The following is a 25,622-nucleotide window of genomic DNA, read 5'->3' on the forward strand; positions in this document are numbered from 1 at the left end:
TTTATCAGACGATTATAAATGAGACTCCTGGTTAACATGTATTAAAAGGGGTAATGTTTAGTCACTATTTAGTGTGGTATTTTTTGACAATATCCACTCATCATGACAGTAAAATAGGACATTCTAAGTAAATATACTGCAGTATCTCCTCTCTCAATCAGTAGAAAATATGGTTAACACCTGGTCATGCATGAAAAAAAAAATACCGTCATGAACCGTGAAACCGGTATAATTTTTAAAAATACCGTGATATAAATTTTTGGTCATACCGCCCAGCACTACTTTGAGGAGGCTTTTGTTACCGCAAATCTACGGCCAGGATAGGTCAAACTGAAGGCTTGTGAATGATAGGAGCAGTAGGCACGTCATCGGAGACCTTCTGATTTCTGTCTATCGCCGATGTTAGCAAGTTGTACGGGAAAGGACTAAGTGAATTACACTTTTTGTCATAAGCAAGCAGTAGGCGGCAGGCAAAATAGGTATTAGTCTACCTACACCCTCTGACTAGCAGCACCTGCCGCTTACTGAATGTTTGGAATTATAAATATGAGCGTAGTTTGTCTGTTAATATCACATGCACTTTTTTGTTTGTTGTTTTTTTTTTAGTTTGTTAATCAGATGCAGGCAGTGCGCTGCATAGCCGCTCTTTAGTGTAGATGCATGTTGATTTTATCAGACGATTATAAATGAGACTCCTGGTTAACATGTATTAAAAGGGGTAATGTTTAGTCACTATTTAGTGTGGTATTTTTTGACAATATTCACTCATCATGACAGTAAAATAGGACATTCTAAGTAAATATACTGCAGTATCTCCTCTCTCAATCAGTAGAAAATATGGTTAACACCTGGTCATGCATGAAAAAAAAAATACCATTATGTACCATGAAACCGGTATAATTTTGAAAAATACCGTGATTTTTAGGTCATTTTTGGTCATACCGCCCAGCACTAACTTAAATGGTTCTACATGTACCATAAAATAACACGCCTGCCTCTATGAATTCGCCAAAGTTCACCTCTCTTTGTCAAAACAGCTAAAAGTCTTGTCAGGTTTGTGAGTTTACACATGCAAGCAGCATTATTTGGTTTGAATCCAGTTTCAAATCACAGGCACCATTTTCTACAACTTTAAGTCATCTGTTGATCTCTCTCTATATTGATCTCTCTATATATCTCTATATTAATTTCCAGTAATAATAAAATAATCTCTTCAATCTCGAAGACTGTAGCTACATCAAAATCCATATGTTATTGAATATTTAATATAATCGCAGGTACTGAATTTAATGAAGCACTTTAATAAACAGTAGTGCGTACCAAAATACTTTCTGTACAGATGTATGTCATGCATCCGCAATTTTGGCATTGACCTTTGCCCTGCACATCCTTTGACCTATGATGTACTAACAGAAATTATGAAAATAATTTACTCAGTATTGTTTAAACAAGTACAAGTGGAAGAACTTTTTCAGTAGCTTTTTTCTATTATTATTATTTTTAAATTAAATTAAATATAACTATATTAAATCATTTAAATTTAAATCATTTGAATTGTGCAGCTCAGCTCTCATCAGGATAAATTAAGTATTCTGCAATATGCAGACATCTCAGTGTCTCCGTTATGGTTGGAAAGTCAACCAAGCAAATACACGCTTCTGAATGATCGGTTACCTGCTCTGTAAGCAAATGACATAACTGTGTCATTTTGAAACCTTGCCTCTGCGGTTCTCAAAGCAATATGTCCAAATGACTGTTCGCTGTGCTTACACTGACTAGAGAAATGAATCGATAGCTGCTCTAACATCACACATGCCATTTCTGACCCCCCTTGAGGAGACCTGAAGACATCTAAACTGATCAAAAAACACATTTAGATCTGTCAGGGAGAACATAATTTGAAGCTGAAACCCATTCAGCAAGCATGTCCTTCAAGCATGTCCCCCACATTTCTCTCTCTCTCATCGGTCCCAAAGCTCTGCGAGGAAACCGAGTAACCCAGATCGGGAGGAAGAGAGTGCGGAAGAGGAGATGAAGATTACGTGAGCACAGACACTATCTCAAATTTCCTGCTGCAAAATGCTATGCCATTATTCCGCCCTCCCCCACCTTGATTTTCGAGTGATGTCACAGTTCTGTTTAAGTCGATCCCCTTGATTGTTGGAAGAATTTCTACTCTGTTGACATTGCGGATCATTAAACTGTGATTGTTGCAGTTAGCGTTTGTCTAAACATGAGTGCCAAAATGACTGGGTGACGCCTATCTCTCGTTCCTCCTCCTAACGGTTCCTTCTTGACTAACTCCTTCTATTTCTTGGCCTCACTTCCTTTTATGCAGGACTAGGGATGTCGAGTAAATCGGCTAGTTGGATGGTTGCATGAACGACTAGTCGGCTTAAGAAAGCTTGTGTAATTAGGCTGGTTTCGGGTGCACCGAACCTCCATCAGTCACACATTTCTTAGGGGGCCTTTACATAAGATGTGTTCAAAAACAGCTTGACGCACACTAGGGTTTTGAGACACGTTTTTAAAAATAGAGCTATTTTAAACTTGACATGTCATCCAAAAAAAAAATCCAATGCTCATGGCGGGACGCTTAAAAACAGCTCTAGACGTGACTCAACGTCATAGGACGCCCATCTGAATGTGTATGACTGTAGCAACAGGGTTCTAAAGGAAATTAATTTTAGATTATTTTAAGAGGTTTTTACTGTGCAAATTGTGTAACTGTGAAATATAGCACACTGTCAGCATGCTAATAAAAGCATCACAATAAAATAATAATACAAATAACTATTTAAATATGTATACTGACTATGTATTAGTGCTGTGTTCGATACATCGATACGACGATGTATCGTCACAGAGATTTGACGTTACGAGTATCGATACAGCTGGCCCTGTATCGATACTGTGGCACGTGTGCAGCAGTGGACCGCACTTAATTTGAATACAAGAACAACGTTTAAAATTGAGTAGAAAAGTGCGAGGATGAATATAAATATAGCATAATATATAGGATACAACAAGGTTTAATCTGGCTGCAGAGGAACACAACTGGGTTGCCTGATATAAAGAGACGTAATTCCCGAAACAGAGTTTCCTACTTGCGCAATACAGAAATATCTGCAAAGTGTGCCACTTATCTTTGTCAACCTGGCATCTGTGTGCACGCGCAGTCAGTGTTGCCAATTTAGCGACTTTGTCGCTAGATTTAGCGACTTTTCAGACCCCTTGGTGACTTTTTTTCCAAAAAAGCGACTAGCGACAAATCTAGCGACTTCTTGGACAAACTTTAGCGAGTCTCTGTGATCGCTAGTACTGACGCAACGGCGCGAGGTCAGTGTGCACACACCTCTCTCTGCGTCTGCTCTGTACAGCGAGCGGCTGAGAGGTTAAAATAGATTCAGTTAAAATAGATATTATGTTGCTTCTCTAATTTTACATGCAAATATAGCCAAAATCACAGCACAGGAATTGTCTGTGTCTTGTCTTTTCTTATGTGCGTTTCATTTCATCAGACGATGGCTCAAATATAAAGCAGGATTTTTGTGCAGATTAAGGTCTTATCTAAACTGATCAAAAAACACATTTAGATCTGTCAGGGAGAACATAATTTGAAGCTGAAACCCATTCAGCAAGCATGTCCTTCAAGCATGTCCCCCACATTTCTCTCTCTCTCATCGGTCCCAAAGCTCTGCGAGGAAACCGAGTAACCCAGATCGGGAGGAAGAGAGTGCGGAAGAGGAGATGAAGATTACGTGAGCACAGACACTATCTCAAATTTCCTGCTGCAAAATGCTATGCCATTATTCCGCCCTCCCCCACCTTGATTTTCGAGTGATGTCACAGTTCTGTTTAAGTCGATCCCCTTGATTGTTGGAAGAATTTCTACTCTGTTGACATTGCGGATCATTAAACTGTGATTGTTGCAGTTAGCGTTTGTCTAAACATGAGTGCCAAAATGACTGGGTGACGCCTATCTCTCGTTCCTCCTCCTAACGGTTCCTTCTTGACTAACTCCTTCTATTTCTTGGCCTCACTTCCTTTTATGCAGGACTAGGGATGTCGAGTAAATCGGCTAGTTGGATGGTTGCATGAACGACTAGTCGGCTTAAGAAAGCTTGTGTAATTAGGCTGGTTTCGGGTGCACCGAACCTCCATCAGTCACACATTTCTTAGGGGGCCTTTACATAAGATGTGTTCAAAAACAGCTTGACGCACACTAGGGTTTTGAGACACGTTTTTAAAAATAGAGCTATTTTAAACTTGACATGTCATCCAAAAAAAAAATCCAATGCTCATGGCGGGACGCTTAAAAACAGCTCTAGACGTGACTCAACGTCATAGGACGCCCATCTGAAAGTGTATGACTGTAGCAACAGGGTTCTAAAGGAAATTAATTTTAGATTATTTTAAGAGGTTTTTACTGTGCAAATTGTGTAACTGTGAAATATAGCACACTGTCAGCATGCTAATAAAAGCATCACAATAAAATAATAATACAAATAACTATTTAAATATGTATACTGACTATGTATTAGTGCTGTGTTCGATACATCGATACGACGATGTATCGTCACAGAGATTTGACGTTACGAGTATCGATACAGCTGGCCCTGTATCGATATTGTGGCACGTGTGCAGCAGTGGACCGCACTTAATTTGAATACAAGAACAACGTTTAAAATTGAGTAGAAAAGTGCGAGGATGAATATAAATATAGCATAATATATAGGATACAACAAGGTTTAATCTGGCTGCAGAGGAACACAACTGGGTTGCCTGATATAAAGAGACGTAATTCCCGAAACAGAGTTTCCTACTTGCGCAATACAGAAATATCTGCAAAGTGTGCCACTTATCTTTGTCAACCTGGCATCTGTGTGCACGCGCAGTCAGTGTTGCCAATTTAGCGACTTTGTCGCTAGATTTAGCGACTTTTCAGACCCCTTGGTGACTTTTTTTCCAAAAAAGCGACTAGCGACAAATCTAGCGACTTCTTGGACAAACTTTAGCGAGTCTCTGTGATCGCTAGTACTGACGCAACGGCGCGAGGTCAGTGTGCACACACCTCTCTCTGCGTCTGCTCTGTACAGCGAGCGGCTGAGAGGTTAAAACGTTGATAAAATTGCGGGGCAGCGCTAAAAAGTTCGTTCCTGAATGTCTGAGCGAGGACGCAAAGTGATCTGTGTGAGTGACTGAGCGTGTGTGTGCGTTAGATACAGTGAAGACAGTGCATTAGTTTAGAACTCTTCTAATTTTTTTTTTAATCGTAGAGAGTGTGTTAATTTGTTACGTATCGTATCTTTGCTGGTGATACACAGCCCTACTATGTATATTAATATAATTAAATAATTACAAAAAAAACCTTATGTCTCAAAATTCTGATCTCTTCTGGTAAGATACCTGCAACCCCATTTTCATGTCCTGTCAGCTTGGAGCAGGGGGACCAGGCAGCCCCGGGCCCAGTCTCTCATTATGGTCTCAGCATGCCGCCGCATACCCCCCATCCCCCGTTTGTAGTGGTAAGAGGAACCACCAGGGGCTGGCACAAGTTAATCCAGTACCGGCTCGGTCCGACCTCATCAAAGCATGTGCTCATAATTTGTCACAGAAAGCAACCAATTAAGATGCGTTAAGGGACGAGGGAGGGGAGGGGAGGGAGAGAGAAGGGTAGACGGGGCATAGCAGTGAAAAGATAGCATTTGATTAAAGAGTCAGTGCAGCTGTGGTGAATCAAAACGGCCCGGACTTTCAAAGAAAACCTCAAGCATAGAGCACGGACCTAGTGTGATCAGATAAAGCGCTGCTGGTTAACCCTTGAGAAGGAAAAAAGAACTGACGAAAAGTGAGAGTAAATATTAGATTTTCATGACTTCTACTGGTAGTACGCACACACATGCTGACTGGCCTTACTTTGTTACAAACCTCTGGATTATGCAGTACCAAACTCCTCCCACTTTGTCCTGTCAGCTATTTATAGCTAAGATATTTATTTCACTCTAATATATATATATATATACATATATATATATATATATGCATTATATTGGCAACCTGCTCTATGAAAGCAAGTGCTTACAGCCGGTGTTGTATAAATCAGGTCTGTGTGTGTGTTTTCCAGAGGCTTATCTACACCATCTCGTTTTTAGGAGCGGGGTTTGGGAAAGTGCAGCCTGCAGAAGGTTGCGAAGGGAGGGAAGCTTTTTCTCAAGGCTCCAGCCACTCGGCAGCACAGGGATCGGCCCGGCGATCTCCCTCGGCTCCCGATCCAGCTGTAGCGTTCACATAACCCCAGCTGTCCCCCTCGGCTTATGATAGCACAACTCGTCTCTGCCTCCCTCCTTTGCGTTTGCACCCATGGACTTTTCCACTCCCTTCTGCACTGCTGGGCACACATCGGCCCTTTTCCTCCCTCGTACGTTGTTTTTCTTTTTCTGCGTTGTATGTTATTTCACAGATTTCTATTCCCCCCAACCCTGAGAAAAGTCTTATGGCTGTTTGATCCTGAGACGGGATGAGAATGCCCACCCCCTCCTTTGCCGAGCCTCCCTTTCCTCGTTCTGGCGCCGATGGTGGGGACTTTCTCCTGTCTCCACTTTCCTCCATCCTCCTATCCTATACTTGAGTCTCCCTGGGTCTGTTCCCAGCTCCGGCGTTAGGCAGACGTTCCTGCTGCCCATTATCCCAAATAAACAACTCATTACACATGTAATTAACTGAGGGGTCTAGCCAAGCATCAGAAACTAATCCACACCAGCATTCCCAGTCCCTCTCTTTTCCGATTCCGCTGGAGGGGAGCTTGCAGAAAAAAAAAAGTCGGCTGTGTTTAGGATAAGGAAGAAATGGAGTGAAAGCGAAAAAAAATTTAAAATCAACTTCCCAAAAAAAAAAACCCACCTTTTTTCTTGCCCTCTCTCTGTCATTCTCCATGAATTGTGCTTGGCTCTTCCTTGTTTTCTCGACCGTCTCAGAAGTGGGTCAGCGACGGACTGCCTAGCAGAACGTGGAAAAAAAGGTCTGTGCTCGCCTTGGTGAAAACAGTTGTAGACTTTTTACGAGCAGCCTGCTTATCCAATTAAACGGTCATAAACACATTAATACAACGGCACATGCCCGTTCAGGGAGAGAGGGAAAGAGGCTAACTGCCTCTTTATTAGCATGAGGTTTCTTCACCTGTGCGCTGAAGCTTGACAAGAGCAGTTCCTCTTTCTCGCTAAAGATGATGATGAATCTAATAAGATTACACCTCCTATGTTAACAGGCCTGCAGAGTGTGGCGCTTTTAATCTGACCCTGGAAACAATAACCTGAGGATAACAGCAACCATGTCAATGTAATGACATTATGTCCATTGTGTGTCCTCTGCTCTGGTGGGACCAATTCAATGTTGTTGTAAGAAACAACTGCAGTAATAAAATGAGTGTAAATGGTTGAGCATATATTTTAGACATCAGTTTCTGTCATTTATAATGCATACACTGTATACACGTATAAGTAACACGCCACTTTTCCACTCAGAAAATCCTGCTGTCAAACTCTTTCCTTCAACAGCACTTTAACTTCAGACTCTATGGTTTAAAGTAGTTCTAATCTAACTAAGGTGTCAGGCCTATGTTCAGGCCTCTCTGCGGTCTACAGGTGCTAACGTAGAGTCCAGAGTTCTAATACACAACCCCTCTAGAGAGACACCAGCAGGAAACTAGGGCGAGCTAGCAGGAATGTTTGCCGAGTCAAATTCAATCACGCCACATCATTAATTCACAATCTTAACAGTTAGCGACAGGGCTGGGGACATCGTAATGTGCTAAGTGCAGAGCTCTTTACACTGAGGTTTGTTTTAATCAAATATACAGTAGGGTTCAAAAGTTTGGGCTAAGTGAGATTTTTAAATGTTTCTGAAGGAGTCTCTTACACTCAGCTGTGCCGCAATCATTTGATCAAAAATACTGTGAAATATTATTAAAATTTTAAATAAGTGTTCTAATGTATTTTACAATGTAATTTATTCCTGTGATGGCAAAGCTGAATTTTCAGCAGTCATTACTCTAGAAATCTTTTGTAACATTGTAAATGTCTTTACTGTCACTTTTGATCAACTGAATGCATCATTGCTGAATAAAAGAAATTAAAATAAATCTTACTGACTTTTGAACGGTACTGTAGACATTTTAAAATAAAATAAATAAACTGAACTTAAAGACCTATTTGCTTAGCAAAGTAACTTGAAATTTTCACTGAATTTTACACACACTAAAAGTAAAACAGTACACTATAAAATGTGGTAGTAAGCAATTTATCCTCAGGATAATTTATCTTAATGCATGTTATCTATTTAACACTTAAAAATGACTTGGTGCAATCTAGTGTAGTTAGGTTGATTGAGTCATATTAATAATATTTTTAATAATCATTCACATAAAACACTTTTTTAGGTTCCTGGCAATTTTTTTTAATTACAATAAATTGTATGTGGTACTTCTACACTCTTAAAAATAAAGGTGCTTCACGATGCCATAGAAGAACCTTTTTGTCTAAATGGTTCACTTCACTTCTAAAAATATTCCATGATGTGGACGTCGCCCTATTAGATTACACTCCATGCCTACGCACGATTTTTTCTCTCTTCTCTTCGCACACTACCTTCTCTTTGCCAACCGTGAAGACCATAAACCAAGCTCTGTCGCAAGCCTTATAGTCATATGACTATTTTCCATTGAATAAGTTCCTGTTAAAACCACACATATCAAAGTCTGTATAGGGAAATGCATGTTATTAAGAGAATACAATGTGAATATTGGGTGGTGGGGGGACAGCAGAGCCCGCCAGAGTCTCGGCAGGTATCTCCCTTCCTTTCCTCATCTATTTATAACCCGTGAGCTGCTCTGATCCAAAAATAAGACAGTGACCAATTTTAACCTGAACAATACTGCAGGCTCACAATCGTAGTCCCTGGCACACATATGCACACACAGGCAGACCAAAACAAAAAAAAGAAAAAAAGTCAATCTCATGGCTGAGCTATTTCTGTCGGGACGGGACATTTAGGAAGTGTGGGCCACGGGCCAGCGAGCAGTTTAATGACACGCCTGCGTCCCATGGACTCTTGTCACAGGAGCTCCCGCCATTGTCAGGGTTGAGCCCGCGGGCACGCACACACACACACACACACGCACAAGTTTATTTGTTTTTCCAGAGGGGCTGAAACAGAGCAGCTGCAGGTGAAAGGAGCCACCTCCGCACTTCACCATACAAAGCAGAGCACTCCAGGGCCTGTCCTGCACTGGCCAGCAAACCCTGAAGTTTCAAATGAAGTGCTGCTCTTATTAATTATGTATACAAGTCGGTGCCGCACATTTCCTTTCCTTCTCTCTCTCTCTCTCTCACTCACTCTTTCTCTCTCCCGCTCTTTCTTTCATTCTCTTTTCCAGATGGAGCATCTGTAATAAAATTAATGACATCACTGGCTGTACTTCGGAGTAACTACTGGAAGAAAAGTCATACATCAAAGTAAACTGTGTACTGAGGAGAAGGAAAAAAAACTTTAAGAAGTATGAGGAAAAATCTCAGATAGCTTCTAGTCTTATCTTGTTCCATTGTTAAGAAAATAAAAGAAAAGAAACAAATACATTTATGTTATATGTATTTTCTTTCTTTTTTGTAATTTTTTAATCTAACAATAGAAAAAAAATAATATTAAGATAATATAAAGATATAAAATGATAAATATACATGATAGTTATCTGTGTACTGTGCAAGATTTAAACTATTTTGTTATGGATGAAAACATATACAATTGCTTTGATTCTTTTAGCAGATGCTTTTATCCAAAGCAACAAAATCTTCTTTTTCCATTGTTTTATATAAAACAGCAAGAAAGAACAAATAAAATCCTAAGATATTATTCTATACAGTCTGAAATTAATTGCACCAGGCATTTAAAGTAGAATAAAACCGAATTAAGATGGAGCAGACAGCCAATGGCTGGAACTGCTTCGTCTGATTGGTTGTTTTGGTGGTGGGTGACAGCCTGCTGAAGGACCCTGTGCAAACGCCACCACAAACATAAAGGCATTAAGTGTCACAATGCCAGGCTCACAGACACATCTCCTCTTCTGTTTTCACAACTTTTCTTTTTCTTTCTCTTCCTCGAATCTCGAGTGTCCAGCACGGCACGCTTTTTCCGAAGTTTCAGCCTCCGATGCTGACAGGCCGCTGTTGAGAACGGCACAGATGACTGCAGAGAGACACACGTGTGTAGCTTGGCAGGCCACCGCTCGTGAGAGCTGCTCTTACGAGTGCCTGAGAGGCTGTCTTTGCAAGCTCGGCTGAATGAAACACCTCAACCTCACACTAATGAAAAGAAACTCTTATTTCCTTCCATAGTTTTATGTTCAAGCGTATTTGAATCACGTCTGGCAGTTGTCAGACGAAGTGGCCTGTGTTTACTACCGAACAAGCTAAAAAATAACACGTGAAACAGTATATGATGATAAAAATTACAGCACTGCAACACTTTGAAAGTGTCAAGAGGACCTCCGAGTCCATTACATTGTGAGTGCAGAAATTGCTAAAAATACACGCCTTGCCACACGGCACTGTGCTACGGACAGCTCTGGCGACAGAGACGTCGGGGTTATGAATGTTATGTGAAGCTGGGGCATAGAGACCCCTCTGTCCCCCCTCTCACTGGAGAACCTTACAGAATGACTGGGCTATGCTGCCCCACTGACAAAGATAAATTACATTTGCTGGAAAATATTTCAGCATTTTCCCCTCCCCTACCCTCTCGACTCGTCTCCCATTTTTTATTTTATTATATATTTTTTTGTAAGATGTTCTTTTCGTCGCTTTTTTGGCCCTCGTCCACCAGTGTGCCATGGGTCCCTCTGCTGTGAAGCGAGACGCACACACTGTGCCACTGTGCTTTATCATGAAATGTACCCTCCGTCTCCAGTGTTTAAGCACAGAGTCGGCAAATGCATATCCAGATGGTTCAAGAAAAGTTGGATGCCATCAAGACTTAGAAATTTGACCGGATGTATTTATTGATTTATTTTGCATTACAATCATAAAGTGTGAAATCTCTGAACTGGTTCTTAAACTGCATATTTTGAAATCGCCAACTCTAACAGAAGTGCAACATCCAATAAAACACATATACACTCTGTATACGAAATGCAGGACTGCATCAAATATGCATGACTAGATTAAATGAGCTCTTGAATGTAGGGATGAACCTTTTCCTAAACTGTTTTAACTGTTCTATGGACTCTTATCTAGCTTAAAATGTGCTCTATTTGCCTAGGATACTGACCAAAGTGGAAGTGCTTGGATATTTAAGGAGAGGACGGCCAGAAGAGGCTCCCTGCTGAACCACCCAAAGCTGAAGAGGAGTTACATGAAACAGGAGTCACCTTTACTCATCTGATTTTTGTTTTTTGGAACAGCACTTCTTTCATGTCCGCAGCGTGATATGTTGCGCACATTCATTCGGCGTACACACGCACACTGACTTGTCTGTCATCGCAGCCTCCTTGTAGCAGCCTCTACCAGCTTTCTATCATCTGCTCGTGTACAAATACACAGCAAAATATAGTTTTTCTCATATCACGCAAATGCACATTCACAACTCTCAGAACTATTTCCGGCCACATACACGCAGACTTCTACAGCATACATAATAATTAATGTGTGTTCGGTACATACCACGTAAGCCCAAAGCAGATCTTTAGAACAGAGAAAGCTCAGCTGAAAAATTTAATTTTATGCAGAAATATTCTTTTCACAATATAATTAAACATCAAAGGCAGGACTATTCCTCTGTGATTGAGCAGCACTCTGGCGAATCAACTCCATACACCACCTTCCATTTTACAGCGAGAAAGAAAGTTGCCGAGCGTCACTGCTAATTACAAAATAGAGACAGAAGCAAAGTTAAATTCATTATGCAAAAACCAGGACAGACTTGTGTGCGCTGGGTACGCTCATCTAATGCCAAACATCATAACCTCTTTGAGAGTAAAAATGACTTATCTGAAGCTGGTTTATTTGCTTTATTAAACTAATTTTTAGCCTAGTACATGAAGCTGAGAGAGTATGGAAAAAACGATATGAGAAAATTTTTGACTTCATTGACTCAAAATTAACTGTGCTGTGTAATAAAATGGGCCGATATTGCTGAAGAGTTACAAAGAAAATAAAGATGTTTTTCTTTCTCTGTAAGCTCATGAAACTTACTGGGAGATAGTGGCAAATGTTTGGTTTAAACATTTAGATGAATAACTATTACTTAAAATTAATTACTACATAATTTTCGGCATAATGCCTGCCTTTGCTTGAATATGAATAATCATTCATTACACTGCACGTACTTTCTTTGACTGACAGCAAAAGTGTGATTCACCTATCATTTTCCTTGGACAAATAACCTTTAAGACAGTACAACCCAGTGTAAATTTGTGCTTCAGAGGGGCACACAAACTGAGCCTGTAAATGCCCCTGACAATCGGCTCAAGTACCTCAGCCAATCAGAGTGACACGTGGAGAGCTGATCCCTCTTTGAGAGAAGTGTAAGGCCATGTTGTCACTGTTGGTTTTGTGAATCGACAGAAGTCTAATCCCTGGTGATTTCCTAGAGACGACAGGTCTGAGGAGGACCGCTTGTGTGTGCGTGTCTGTGCGTATATGTGCACGGCTATGAGAGGACCCTCTGAGTGTAATCATATGAGTTCACATGCGAGTGTGTTCATTTTCCTCTTGGGCAGATTAAGCAAACACTAAATCCCAGGAGAGCAACAGGTGAGACTCACACACACGTACATACACACATACAGGAGCTTCATTGATTGTGTTTACCTGTCCAACAGTATAGGCTGAAAGAGAGTGCACTTGAGGTAGAAGTGACAGAAAAACAATACATGACGCCCTTTTGCATAGAGAAATTGTACCTCTGTTTGAAAATTTGCAGTGCTGCTTAAGCTGATAAAATAAAACTATGACGTGTAACCGATTATATTCTTTCACGGTTAAGTACAGGAATGCTAGAAACAATTTGTTAAGACATAAAAAAGTGCCAAAAAGTAATTCTCCTGTTAATTAAACAATCACATTCTTTCATTTACATCTGTATCTGTCTTCACCTTTACCTTCAGTATGCAGATTCTGATATTTTTGCAACCACCATCTTAATTAATCACTTCACAATGTAATTAGATTATAACAGCTTCTTACAATAACTCCTGAAAAACTGATATAAAAAATGTTGCTCACAGACTCAACTCATTCCAAATGCTACATTTAAACACACACACACACACACACACATATATATATAAATAAAAAAAATCACTTCTTTGTCTTGATAAACACTTTAATTCATTATGGTAGCATGACACTGTACATTTCTAACACTTGACCCTCAAAATAACTGTTCTCTCTAAATTTATTTATTTGAAAATTAAAATAAAATATAATATAGGCTATATATATATATATATATATATATAAACTCACAAGTTTGTATGTATATAAACTTGTTTAAAGCTAACAATCTTACCTTTAAGCTTACTGAGAAAAACAAATTATTAGCTCATAAAACAAAACTATGGACTTTTGGCTATAAAATATGGTCTCTTAGCTAAAGTTTAGGTAGTAGAATATTTCGTGTCTAGTAGCTATTACTAGCCTACTATTGCTATTAACGATGCTGTGATTTTTTTTCTTTAGTTTTATTTATATATGAATTTACTAGCACAAAGTTGGTCTAATTCAATTTTAGGCTGTAGCGCTTGATCTACCTGCATATAAAAATAGTGAATATTGTCAATGACGCGAATGAAAGTTGATCATATTTGAGCGCCTGTTAATTCAACACTGCATTTATCGGCTGATGACCCTCAGACCTCCACACATCACCGGCCAGCTCTTTTACTATATTCACAACGGCAGTAACGTTAACTGTAAATTCACATGACCGCTGTTAAGAGAGTCGGCTGATTCTGAGAGCTGATAAAACACTTTAAAAGACCCAAACAAACCACGCGCCAGTTCTTCTCTTAAAAAATAAAAAATAAAAATCTCTATACATAAAGAAACACAAGTAGTGATTCTCCTGTCAGTAGTCACAGAAATAACGTGAGCTGTCATGTCAACTTTCTTAAGGGAGCTAGGCTACAGCAACTCTCTCCCTTGTGTTCTCGCGAAATAACGGAGATAAAAACTCATCGAATTATTGTTTATCAACAATGTCACATAATGTATCAACGAACAAATACACACCGGTGTCCAGTATCAGTGTGACTTACTTCATGGTGCGTCTGAAGTGTGTCCGGTGAAGTTTGTCCTGCGGTGTGACGGAAGGTGTTGAGCCGCCGGGTAGACTTCACCGCGTCACACTTAAAATCCACCAAAAATCACCACCTCCAGAAAAAAAAAGTGTCGTTTTCTTAATGCGTGTTATTTTTCTCGTGTCTAATAAAGCGTTTCAGGTGCTGAGGTTGGTGTCGGTCGTCCACGGTGAGGAATGATTAAGCCTTCAGTGTTTTAATGAAAGAAGCGCAACACTAATGCGTTTTTATCTTCTACCAGATAAAGTCAAATCACACGGTGTATAGTGTCAACGTGTGCACATTAACAGTGGTACTTTTAGTTTTGCGACTTTTAATGATTTTTAAAATAATTTTAATTTATTTAAACTGAACATTTTAGTATAGGCCTATGTTATGTTATTTGTTGTTGTTTTACTATATACTGTAGATATATAGCTATGGTAACACCTTATTTTGGTGTCCATGTTAGACATTACATGTAGGCTAGTAATAACAACAACTTATGCATGATTACATACAACTAAACCTAAACCAAACCCTCGTCCTAACCCTAACCATACAGTATGTACATGTAGTTAATTGATATTACTTAGTAATAAGCCTATAATTACACTGAAACAAGAACCTGCAACAAGGAGTTAGATCCAAACCTAGTTCTAGCATGATGCAATACATATTGATTAAACCCATTAAATGTAAAACTGAAGTTTATTTGCTGTCTTATTTTTTTGAAGTATATTCAAAGGGAACACCTGCAGTGATATGTTTATTACATGCTTTCAATAACTTTGAATGTAATTAGCAATAAAGAAAATCAAGCTGAAACATTGTAAAGATAGTTACATAAATGGAAACAAATATATTTTTATATGAAAATATAAAAACATTTTTTTTCTCCTACATAAAACATAATTTCTCCTAGCACTTTGATTCATAACCTTGCATAGATTAGTGCCCTCTCATAGCCCAATCTTCTCACCATATATTTAAATGAGTTTATTTATCACTGGAGATAAGTAGCCTACTTTAACACATGCTAAACATGAATAAATCACGCATCTAACTGAGGAATCAAGAGATGATAATTAGAGAAACATTGGTTGCTATTACCGAAGCTCTCCATGCCAAAGACCACCTCGTGAATGTTAAGAAATAATCATTGAATTCACGTTTAAGGGTTGATAAAGGAATAGAAACTATCATATTGCTGTTTTTTTCAGTTCCCCATCTTAAAGCAGTCATCTGAATTTCTTCATGCTGATATTTCGTTGTTCTATGAAGCTATTGCCTTAGAATTAACCTTAAGCACCACTTGAGTCACTGACAGACAAACCAGTGATAGAAGTAAAACATGAAATCAGTTAATGAATTAATAAAACCTGCTAATCTGCCTGACGGACTGTAACTGGACCCAGTGGTATCAGCTTCCATGAGATCCCACTTCTGGGTCACAAGACACTGTAATCTTGAATTGCATTTTTTTTTTTTGTAATTTCAATACCTAGATCAATACCGCTTCGGTTCCACCAGCTATATGAAACTACATGCTAATAGGCTTGCTGCGGTACTTACCGGTGTTACCGGTATTACCTGGTGTTCTTCAGCCCCACACCGAATGCATTACTTGCCCACCGTGGCACCGCCCCCCACTGTCGTTTTGCTTTTTTTTATAGAAATAAAAACTATTTAGTTCAGTTGGACAACGGACGCTACAACTGTAAACTGAAAGCGTCTTCTCCGCTCCATAAAGCTCACACTGCAGAGCCGCAGCAAGATTCAGATTTTACTGATCACGTGAAGAGAGTGAGGTGAGAGAGGCACTTTTAGTGGGTTGTGGCTAGAAGGGATACAACTATGGCCGGAAGTTAACAATAAATTAAATTTTCTACCTATTAGATTGTGTTTTATTAACGTCTACACCTATCCCAACCCTAAACCTATCCCTTACAATAATGCAAATACAGTAATTATTGTTATCAGCGTGACAAAAATACGCCACGTCCGCAAAAATGACATGAATACTGAGGAAACGATGGCGGACAGAGGACTTGTTTTTCAAGCAAAATGTAAAAGTAAACTAATAGACCGCTTCTTAAACCAGAGAATGTGAACATGTTGGTTTTCTTGGCAAACAATATGCAAGCACTGTCACCGACAGCCAGTTTAGTTCTAATTTTCTTTTTGTTCTTTTTGAAAAGCCTGTTGTTGTTGTTTTTTTTTATTATTTTTTTTTATTTAATTCCACAATGTTTGCTAAACTGTGTTTGCTAAACAGTGTTTGCAAAATCTTCTAATTTATTAGTAAATATATAGGTAATACAGCATGTGGTGTATGCCATGCCTCGTCTTATTTATTATTGTTAATAAACATTATATAAGCTAGTTTCTCATTGTAGTGTTTTATTGTTATTGTGCTTTTCATTAAGAGTAATAATTAATCCATCTTTCAAGCATTCGTTTTAGTCTTAGAAATTGAAAGGTGTAAAATGTAAGCACAACAGACAATTATCTTCTTGTAAAATGTGACAAGTTTTATTAGATTCTTCTTCTTCTAGAGAATCTAGATCAGATTCTCTGATTCACCATATATTTACATGGACAGTTCCTTACATTTGGCCAGTCAGCTATATGAGTCAATGGAAATGCTTTTAGTCTCAGGATCAGTAGGCCACAATATCACTTTTATTAACTTTTATGTCTATAAAGCATGTATATTATGCTATACCTACCGTGTTCACCTAACCTTCAGTTCTTCCAGCTCCAGCACAGTTTTACCAGGAAGACCCTCTTAGGTTTCAGAGTGCAGTTTTGTTTGTGTATTTGGCACCTGGTGAAGAGACAAAGAGAGAGAGAGAGAAATTCTTTCTGTGTTAATAGCTATATCTAGGCACAGTGTTCAAGATACACTACATGGCTGGGGGAACTACAAAAGGAATAAATAAATATATAAACAATGTTACTGAGTTTCCTCTTGCATATTCATGTGGTAGGTAAACTGGATAAAGAACAGGAAGAGGAACAGAAACAACAGTAACTACAGCAACTATACCAACTATATCATTGATGGTGACCTGGCTGACTTAGATCTGCAGAAGCATCTGCAGTTTTAATCCATTTGCCCTAGACATTATTTTTCTTTTTTTTCTCTCATAAGCAGTGAATATCCATTTTTCCATTTCTTTAATTTATTTTATATATTTCAAAATGTGTGTGTGTGTATATATATATACAGTGGGTACGGAAAGTATTCAACATTTTATATATTTAAATTTTTTATATATTTAGTTTGATTTCGGATTGGCAAATTTCAGTACATTAGTTCAGTCTACTAAACATTGTGCAGTAGAGCTGACTAATGAATTTGTTCAAATGTCTAAATTTGCCTGTTAGATGTTCCCTAAAGGCACTTTACTGTAATATCTCAAAAGAGGGTTTCTGTCAACGGAAGCATAAAACACTGTAAAGATTAGTTAGTTTTCCTGACCTAATTTACAAACAGACAGACACATACTGTATACATGTGTATACACAAATGAATTATTCTCCCTCTTGTTTTCTTTGGCTGTCGATCGCTACCAGACTGTCGGTCCAAACTGAACCTGATTGCCATCACTCAGGATCAACAATCCGATTTCCAGTAAGTTCAAAGCCACAAGGAAAGTGTCCCGTAGTGGTTATGTCATTTCGTATACACATACAAGAGGCTTTTAAGAGAAAGGTAATTTTGAGGTTTCGGCCTCATCTGTTCATGTTTGTAACGAGCAGATGTAAGGAGATGGAAGATAAATACACAATGTTAGTGGCTGTCAACAATCCCGCCTACGTTGTTTTCTTTTCGGGAGCCCAGTAGTTACCCACGTGTGTCTTATTACCTTCAGTCAGACATAAGTAGCATTCGGGAGGATAGAGGGACAAGGCCTCTATTTCGTTGTATTTTAAGAGCATGATAAACATCAACACATTTTCTTTGGCAAACAGGAACAAGCAAGGCTGTTAGTGTATGAGTGTGTGCGTGAGTATACGTGTGTAATCTGTTGCTGATCCCACTCATGTGAAAACACAATCTGGCTGTCAGAGCTGATAACATTGTCAAGTGCTCAAACACCAGCGCTGAGCTTTCACAGTGCATGAGAGCACCGGGATGAGCCTGTCTCCCAAGTCTGGCCAGATCATAGATTCTTCTTTTCCTCTCCTCATTTTGTCAGTTTATCTCACTCCTCCTCTCTGCTTCTCCCTCTCTCTCTCTCTCTCTCTCTCTCTGCCACCTTTAATTTCACCCGTTTCCTCTCTTTCCTTCTTTCCTCTCCTAAACTTTGTAGTTTTAGATCCCGACAGATAGACACACCGACAGGCAGGCAGAGGAAAAACACACTTACTAACTGGGGTATTTATGCAGCACAAAGTTACATAAGATTCTCAAAGTGCGTGTAAAAATGGCTTTAGGAGGCTCTGAAATGGCTTTTTTTTTTTTTGCTTCAGTTCAGTATGCATTTATGTCTCAATGTATTGTTCAGTTCCTTTATGGTCTGTTTTTACATTTTGGAATCCCTTATATTTTAAAATTGTACATTTAAATAAACTAATAATAATAATAATAATAATATATAGATATAATAATAATAATAATAATAATTATTATTATTATTATTATTACCCTATTTATTCATATAAAACTTTTTTCCCCCTTTTTTTCCTTATTCATATGTTTTTGTGCCCTATAGTCAAAAGGCAGATATTTCAGGCAAGCATATATTATTTTATTACTTTTATATAATATATTATATACTTCTTTGAGAAATTGTTAACAATCAACCAATCAATCAATCAATCAATCAATCAATCAGGAGTTTTGTATACCAGTCAAATAATCTTATACAGTGAAAATTAAAGCTGGATGTTTTTCAAGATATTAAAAAGGCACTGGGGTATTTGAGACCCCAAAAGAGACATGATGGTTGAATTAAAACTAACATGACATGGAACATCTGAAAGCATAATAATTTTAAGATACAGTATAATCCTACAGTAGCTGCACACAAATGTATAAGACGTGTCTCTGTATGCTCACCTTTAATCATACAGTGTCATTCATTCATTTCATAAAGATCCTGCAGGCTAACTGAATTTGTGCCACCCTTTTGATTATTTTTGGGCAATTTGGAGCAGATATTAAGCAAATGAACACTTGATTCACTTCATCACACCAGCCATTTAAGATCATTTAAGATCAGGATTAATAGTTCTCAATGGAGGCTGAGATCTCATCTTACATTAGCTCTGACCCTTCAAAAAGTCCTTATCTACAGCAAGCCATTCTTATATGGCTGCAACTTTCAATGGATCTCAAAGTGATAAAAAAGTGCAACTTTAACTTTCCAAGCATACATTTAACTTCGAAATTTCTGAAAGCGCATAGCTGATGAAATCATCACGGTTTGAGTCCTCTCTTCATTGCATTTAAATAGCACCTGAGCACGCTAACACATATTGTGGTTGGAAGGAAACCGGTAGCGAAGTGTTGACTCGTGTGGGGACAAATTTGGTAATTTGCATGTTCTGTTGGGCAAACAGCGCGTGAACGCTACACTTTTGATTCATTATAGATGAACCACAAGCAGCACAACACAGTTAAGCCTTTGTGCAGGATGCTGCTGCTCTGGTTTCAGTATTAAAGCTGTGTGCTGGAAAAAGCCACCCCAGTTCCAGTTACCCTGCACTCTACTGAAGTCTTTATCTCCCCTGTCAATACACCTGTACTCTGTCCCACTTGCCAATGGAGGCCTAAATAGGAGTTAGTGTCAAATGACAGTAAAAGTTGAAAACTATATTTGTTTTCGCATGTATAAGCATATGTATAAGCACAGCTTTAGGGACAGTTTCTTTGAACAGCCTTGTAAGTGAAATGTACAACTGCAATACATTTCTCTGCCAGCAGGGGTGCACTAAGGCTTTCTCACGGATGAGTCAACCCTGTCCATCACAACTAATAATAACTGTAAGTTAAATGGTGGCAGCAACAAGCATATGTTTACCAGCATGACTGGAAGTAACATGAATTTAAATAAATAAAATAAATACTAAGTTGCAAATCTCTCAATTCACCAATAAAAACACGGGCACCTACTCTCTGTCCCATACTGAGACCAGCTTAAATTGTCAGTCTCTTTATTTCAGAATTTAAAATTCTAAAGTCTGCTGCTTTGCTAAATTATTCTGTTGATTGGATCACTTTTACATCTTTTTATATTTCACCCTTCAACTCAAAGTTCCCTTTGTCTGTCTAATGTTAAAGCTGGAAAAATAAATATATTTAAAAAAAAATCATACTCTAATGATTTTTCCTCCTTTGAATGGTGGAAACTAATTCACTCATAACCTCTGCGAAACTTGCACAGTTATTTCATTGTTTCAGCATGTTTTTTTCTTCTTCTCACAACGGCGGCACTAAAAAAGATGTCAACATCACATTTTTCTGTCTCCAGACTTAAGAGTGCCAACCGGTGTTTCCTGAGCTTGGCCAGAAGTTGGGTCCTAACAGATGGTGGGCATTATGGACAGGCAATGGAAATTCTACCTATATTTTCTTATGTTTATTCCAAACTGCTCATAATAGTTGCTTTACCAGACAGTGTAGATTATCTGTGCAGGGGGTGGTTACGTACATGTATAAGTATGTCTGTTGTGTTTTATTTCAGAAAATATTTTTGCCACAAACTCTTATTAGACATCTGCAGTTCTTTCAAATGCATTCTTTTAGTCTCTTTCATGCCTTCACTCGTTGTCTGTGTCATTCTCTCATTTATTCTGTCTCTTTCCAACAGTGTTGAAACTGCTGCCCAGCTACACTTGTGCACACTTCAGATGGTAAAGAAATCAAACTCACTTTTACACTTTTAACTCTCTTGCTTTCTCTTCTCAGACCGTAGTAGATAAAAAGGACCACTGTCCTCTTGACCTGAGACATGAACTGTGAAGCCCCTCTCTATGCCTGCAGAATAGACTGGATCTTAGGCTCACAGTGGAAAAGTTGTGCTATTATAACGGCCTTGCCCATAAATTACACAAACCAAGATTTTACAAGGCACCTTCAAGGAATAAGCTCACCTAAAACTGAAAACTCTGTCATTATTTCACCCTCATGTCCGAACACACTAAAATGTAGACTACTGTTCAAAAGTTTGGGGTTGTAAGATTTTTTAAAATGTTTTTGAGTGTCAACAAGGCAGCTTTTATTTGATAAAAAATACAGTAAAAACTTTATTACTGTGAACAGTTACTACAATTTAAAACAACGATTTCTATTTACATATATTTGTAAAATATAATTTATTCCTGTGATGGTAAAGCTGTATTTTCAGCAGCCATTACTTCAGTCTTCAGTGTCACATGATCCTTCAGAAATCATTCTAATATGCTGATTTGCTGCTCAAGAAACATTTTCTCTCAAAAAAAAAAAAAATGTATGGAGGTGGAAGGTCATGCTCACCATTCACTTCCCTTGTATAGAAAAGAATACCTTGGACATTTCATTATGTTTCTCCTTCCACAGAGGAAAGTCAGTCATACAGGTTTTAAAAAAATAAATAATGACAGAATTTTCATTTTTGGTGAACTGTCCCTTAAGAGTTGTAGATATCGATGATTTTTAAATGTTTCATCAATGTGAGCCACTTTATAGAAGTCATATGATAAAATGTTTGGATCTCAAGTTCTCATTATATTTCCAGCAAAAGCCACTAATTTACTATTTAGACAAAATGAAACGTCAAAGGTTTTTCTGAAAATCTGAAATCCACCCTCACACACACACTCGCAGAAGCTTCACACTGGAGAATATAGAAGCATAGGAGCGCTGAGTCTGAGGAGTGATTCTGGATGTACTCAAACCCACGCAGCGCTGCTCTGCTGAACGGATGCCGCCTAAAATTCTTTGTGCCTGCAATAGCACCCCAGACTCATTCTTATTCAAACAAGACGAGACTGGAGGCAGGCAACAGAGATTAGCCTGAGATCAAAAGGCAGTGAAGCACTCGTGTTTTGTAGATTCAGATGGGCCCCATCCAACATGCAAGATCCACGAAAGAGCGGAGCGCTGTGCCGATGCCACCCTCTCCAAGGGGCAGAGAGGAGTAAGATGAGTGAAAAGCGAGAAAGAGAATAAAGAAAGAAAGGAGCAACGACAGACGGCCAAGGCTAAAGCTCCAGTGTGAAACACTGGAATTAGATTATGAGAAAGAGAGAGAAGAAAGAGAAAAAAGAAAAAGTAAGCCGTCACTGCAAGCAATTATAGTAGGACAAAGACAATTCTCCCTTTTTTTCAACGCTAGAGAAATTAAAATGTTGCCGTGTTTAAAATGTCACCATTTTCTGAGAATTTGTTTTAAATATGAAATACTCCTCTGACAGACAGTAATATGGAAGCATGTAACCTAAGAATATAGCATCTGGATCTGCAATATGCAACATAAGCATGGTGACTACTGCAACGCCTGCGTGCCAACTGTGATTAATATAAATAAATGTGGGGGGTTCATTTCTCAACAGCATATATGTTTTGAAGTTAATGTAGACTTAATAGCGACATTAGTGTACAAACAGGTCCGTCTTTGTCGCACCCTTAAAGCCGAGTGCTGCTGGTACTTGCAGTTCATAGCTAAAGTCAGATTGCTTATGCTTTTAGATGAGCTGATAAATACGAGGGCAAGCAAACAAGGCTGACTGCCATATTTGTGTAATTTCCGGTTAATTTGGGGCTATTATAGATTTTGCAAAGAACACAGGAGCCTGCAGGAGCTTGGGAGAAGAGGACTAGTGCAGGAAAACACACCTCTATCGCCATCCTCCCATTCCCATTGGGGTCTCTCCCACAGATAATCCATCGTTCACCCAGTCAATCCTCCTTCCTTAAAAAATTTTTTAAAAAAGCTCTCTTTCACTCCCTGCTTCCTCCCGCAGTCAGATGCAGGAACGGCACCTGCACACACAGACTGTGCTGCTCCTGTTGCCCTAGCAACAGCCAGATCAAGCTTCGCTTGTGTAAACCGTTAGGCTTTGCCAGTGTCGTCTCGCGTGCACACACACACACACACACACACAGACAAACCGAATCCTGACATAGCCACTGGCGAATAGACAGAGAAGGGTTCAAAAAGAAAAGGGTGCCTTCTCTACAAAGTGCACCACCTTTGCTGTGAGAAAACAACGCTCTTTCCCAACCACAATTCAGATCAAAGATTTTTATGTATTTATTTTGGTAGCGAGAAAGTTTTTCAAATGACAAACATGGGAGCTTTGGTAAACTGGGTCAGAGCTGCCTTGCCTGAGTCTCCATGGGGTGGGTTGGTGGGGGGTGCGGATTGTCACACCCTGAACACCCAGGAAGAGAGGGATTAGATGGCAGAAAGCTTGTAAGTGATGCTTTCTTAAAAATATGCTGCCTCAGAAATATTGTTCTCAGAATGCAAATAAACTATGCTAGAGGAGGAGGCAGATTGAATCGTGATTTTATTCTCAAAGGACTAAGCTAAACTAACCGTATATTGTTGAGTCTTAAAAAATATTGTAAATATTATAAGTAAATAAAAATGAGAAAATATGAGACATGAATTACAAATATATGTACATTTCATTCTCAAAGTACCAATGCCAAAACTAACTGAATATTGTTGAGACTCTATGCATGTGTGTGTGTGTGTGCCTGTGACGTGGATGGATTATCTCGGCAAAGGAGAAGTGCTCACTAACACAGATTTAGACAGATTTGTGAACAATATTTGAGAGAAATAGGCCTTTTGTGTACATAGAAAAAGTCTTAGATCTTTGAGTTCAGCTCATGAAAAATGGGGGCAAAAACAAAAGTGTTGCGTTTATAATTTTGTTCCATGTACATATATATATATATATATATATATATACACACTTAGAAAAGAGTATCATCTATCTATCTATCTATCTATCTATCTATCTATTTTTCTTTAGATTTTCTATATGTCTCAGAATTACGAAAGGTATTTCTCAGTTGTCCTTCTTTTTATACACTCCCCACAGATTCCCTGAGTTCTCATGTGCAAATTTTTCAAACCGTTCAGACCGCTTCTGCTAGTGTAAGCTCACCAATTCCCCTGTTATTTCAAACTTAAACTAGCAATGTCAAACTTGTAGGTCTGAGTGATACAAATTGATATTGATTCTGTCATGGCAGCTAGCTAGAAGTGAGAAGAATCTACACTGTGCTGAGGCTCGGAGGTTTCCCCCATGCTTCACTTCAATTGAAGTAAATAGTTGTTGGATTCAATTACTTTAAACAGGAGTAATAATTAAGTCTGACATTGAGGAATTAGAACAACATAAAAGCACCAAATAATCTCAGAATTACAGAGTCCTTGTGTCTGTGATCAGTTGTAGATTGCCTATACAAATTAGTACAAATCATTATGTGGGTTATAAGTAAATAGTTGTTTTGTCGTTTCAGACCCCTTAAACTTCACAGTTCACACTGTTTGAACTGAAATCCCCAATCTGTCTCTACGACATACTATGCTCGACCACTATGCAGTTCTCAATTTTTCCACAAACAGTTTTTCGGCTCATCACAAGTGGGGAAGGAGGAAGGGAAGAGCTTGGAGAGGAAAAACTCACCGGTGCCGTTCATGTGCTTCCCCAGGAAGTCACACCCTGCAGCTCCAGCTGTGGGCCAGGTTAATCAAACGGTTACAAAAAATGTCAAATTCCTAAAAAAATAAAATAAAACAAAAAGAAATGAAACAAAAGAAATGCCCTGCATTAATAAAGCCAGACCAGCTGGCTTTCAGAAGAAACCCGATGTGGGTTGTGTTGTCCCGCAAACGCTCTTGGATCTGAAAAGGTTATTATGCATACACACACAAATGAGACACTTGCTCCCTAAACACACACCCCCGTGAAAAAGTGGCCCATAAGATTTGTGGCACAAGTATTTGGCAGTGCCTGATCTCCACCTGTTCCCGTCTCTCCAGGCTCAGAGGTAAATTTAGGCTTGAGAGATATCAGTGACACTCGGACCTTTGTCATTGCTGGAATTGCTGTCCCAACTGTCATCAAAAACATCAATCAAACCTATCTATCTATCTATCCTACATTTTAATTATAAAAGCATTGTGAGAGTGTTGAATAAAAGCAATGATTCAAGTCACTGATCACCATTATTTCTGTACGGTTATAATTCATACCACACACATTATAAGGCCAGCAACACAACGTGTAATTTCAAGAAATATTTATACCAATTCGATTATGAATGATATTTTAACCT

The 25,622-nt window shown here is 38.7% G+C and overlaps 1 protein-coding gene across 7 annotated transcripts in view; it reads right to left on the reverse strand.

Annotated features, from left to right (window-relative positions):
* The window catches only part of mef2cb (myocyte enhancer factor 2cb), an 86,584-nt gene extending 61,429 nt beyond the window's left edge, over positions 1-25,155 (reverse strand). For 5 of the 7 annotated variants that reach the window (XM_016461778.1, XM_016461777.1, XM_016461776.1 and 2 more), the window contains exon 1: positions 14,309-14,531. The gene's annotated coding sequence lies outside the window, so the exon portion shown is untranslated. Of the gene's footprint in view, positions 1-14,308; positions 14,532-17,061; positions 17,160-24,970 lie in introns of those variants that run through there. The other 2 variants (XM_016461772.1, XM_016461773.1) reach the window with 2 other exon arrangements.
* Positions 25,156-25,622: the final 467 nt, after the last annotated feature.

This window comes from Sinocyclocheilus anshuiensis, unplaced genomic scaffold (genome assembly GCF_001515605.1).
Source record: "Sinocyclocheilus anshuiensis isolate Anshui unplaced genomic scaffold, SAMN03320099.WGS_v1.1 scaffold356, whole genome shotgun sequence".
NCBI lineage: Eukaryota > Metazoa > Chordata > Actinopteri > Cypriniformes > Cyprinidae > Sinocyclocheilus > Sinocyclocheilus anshuiensis.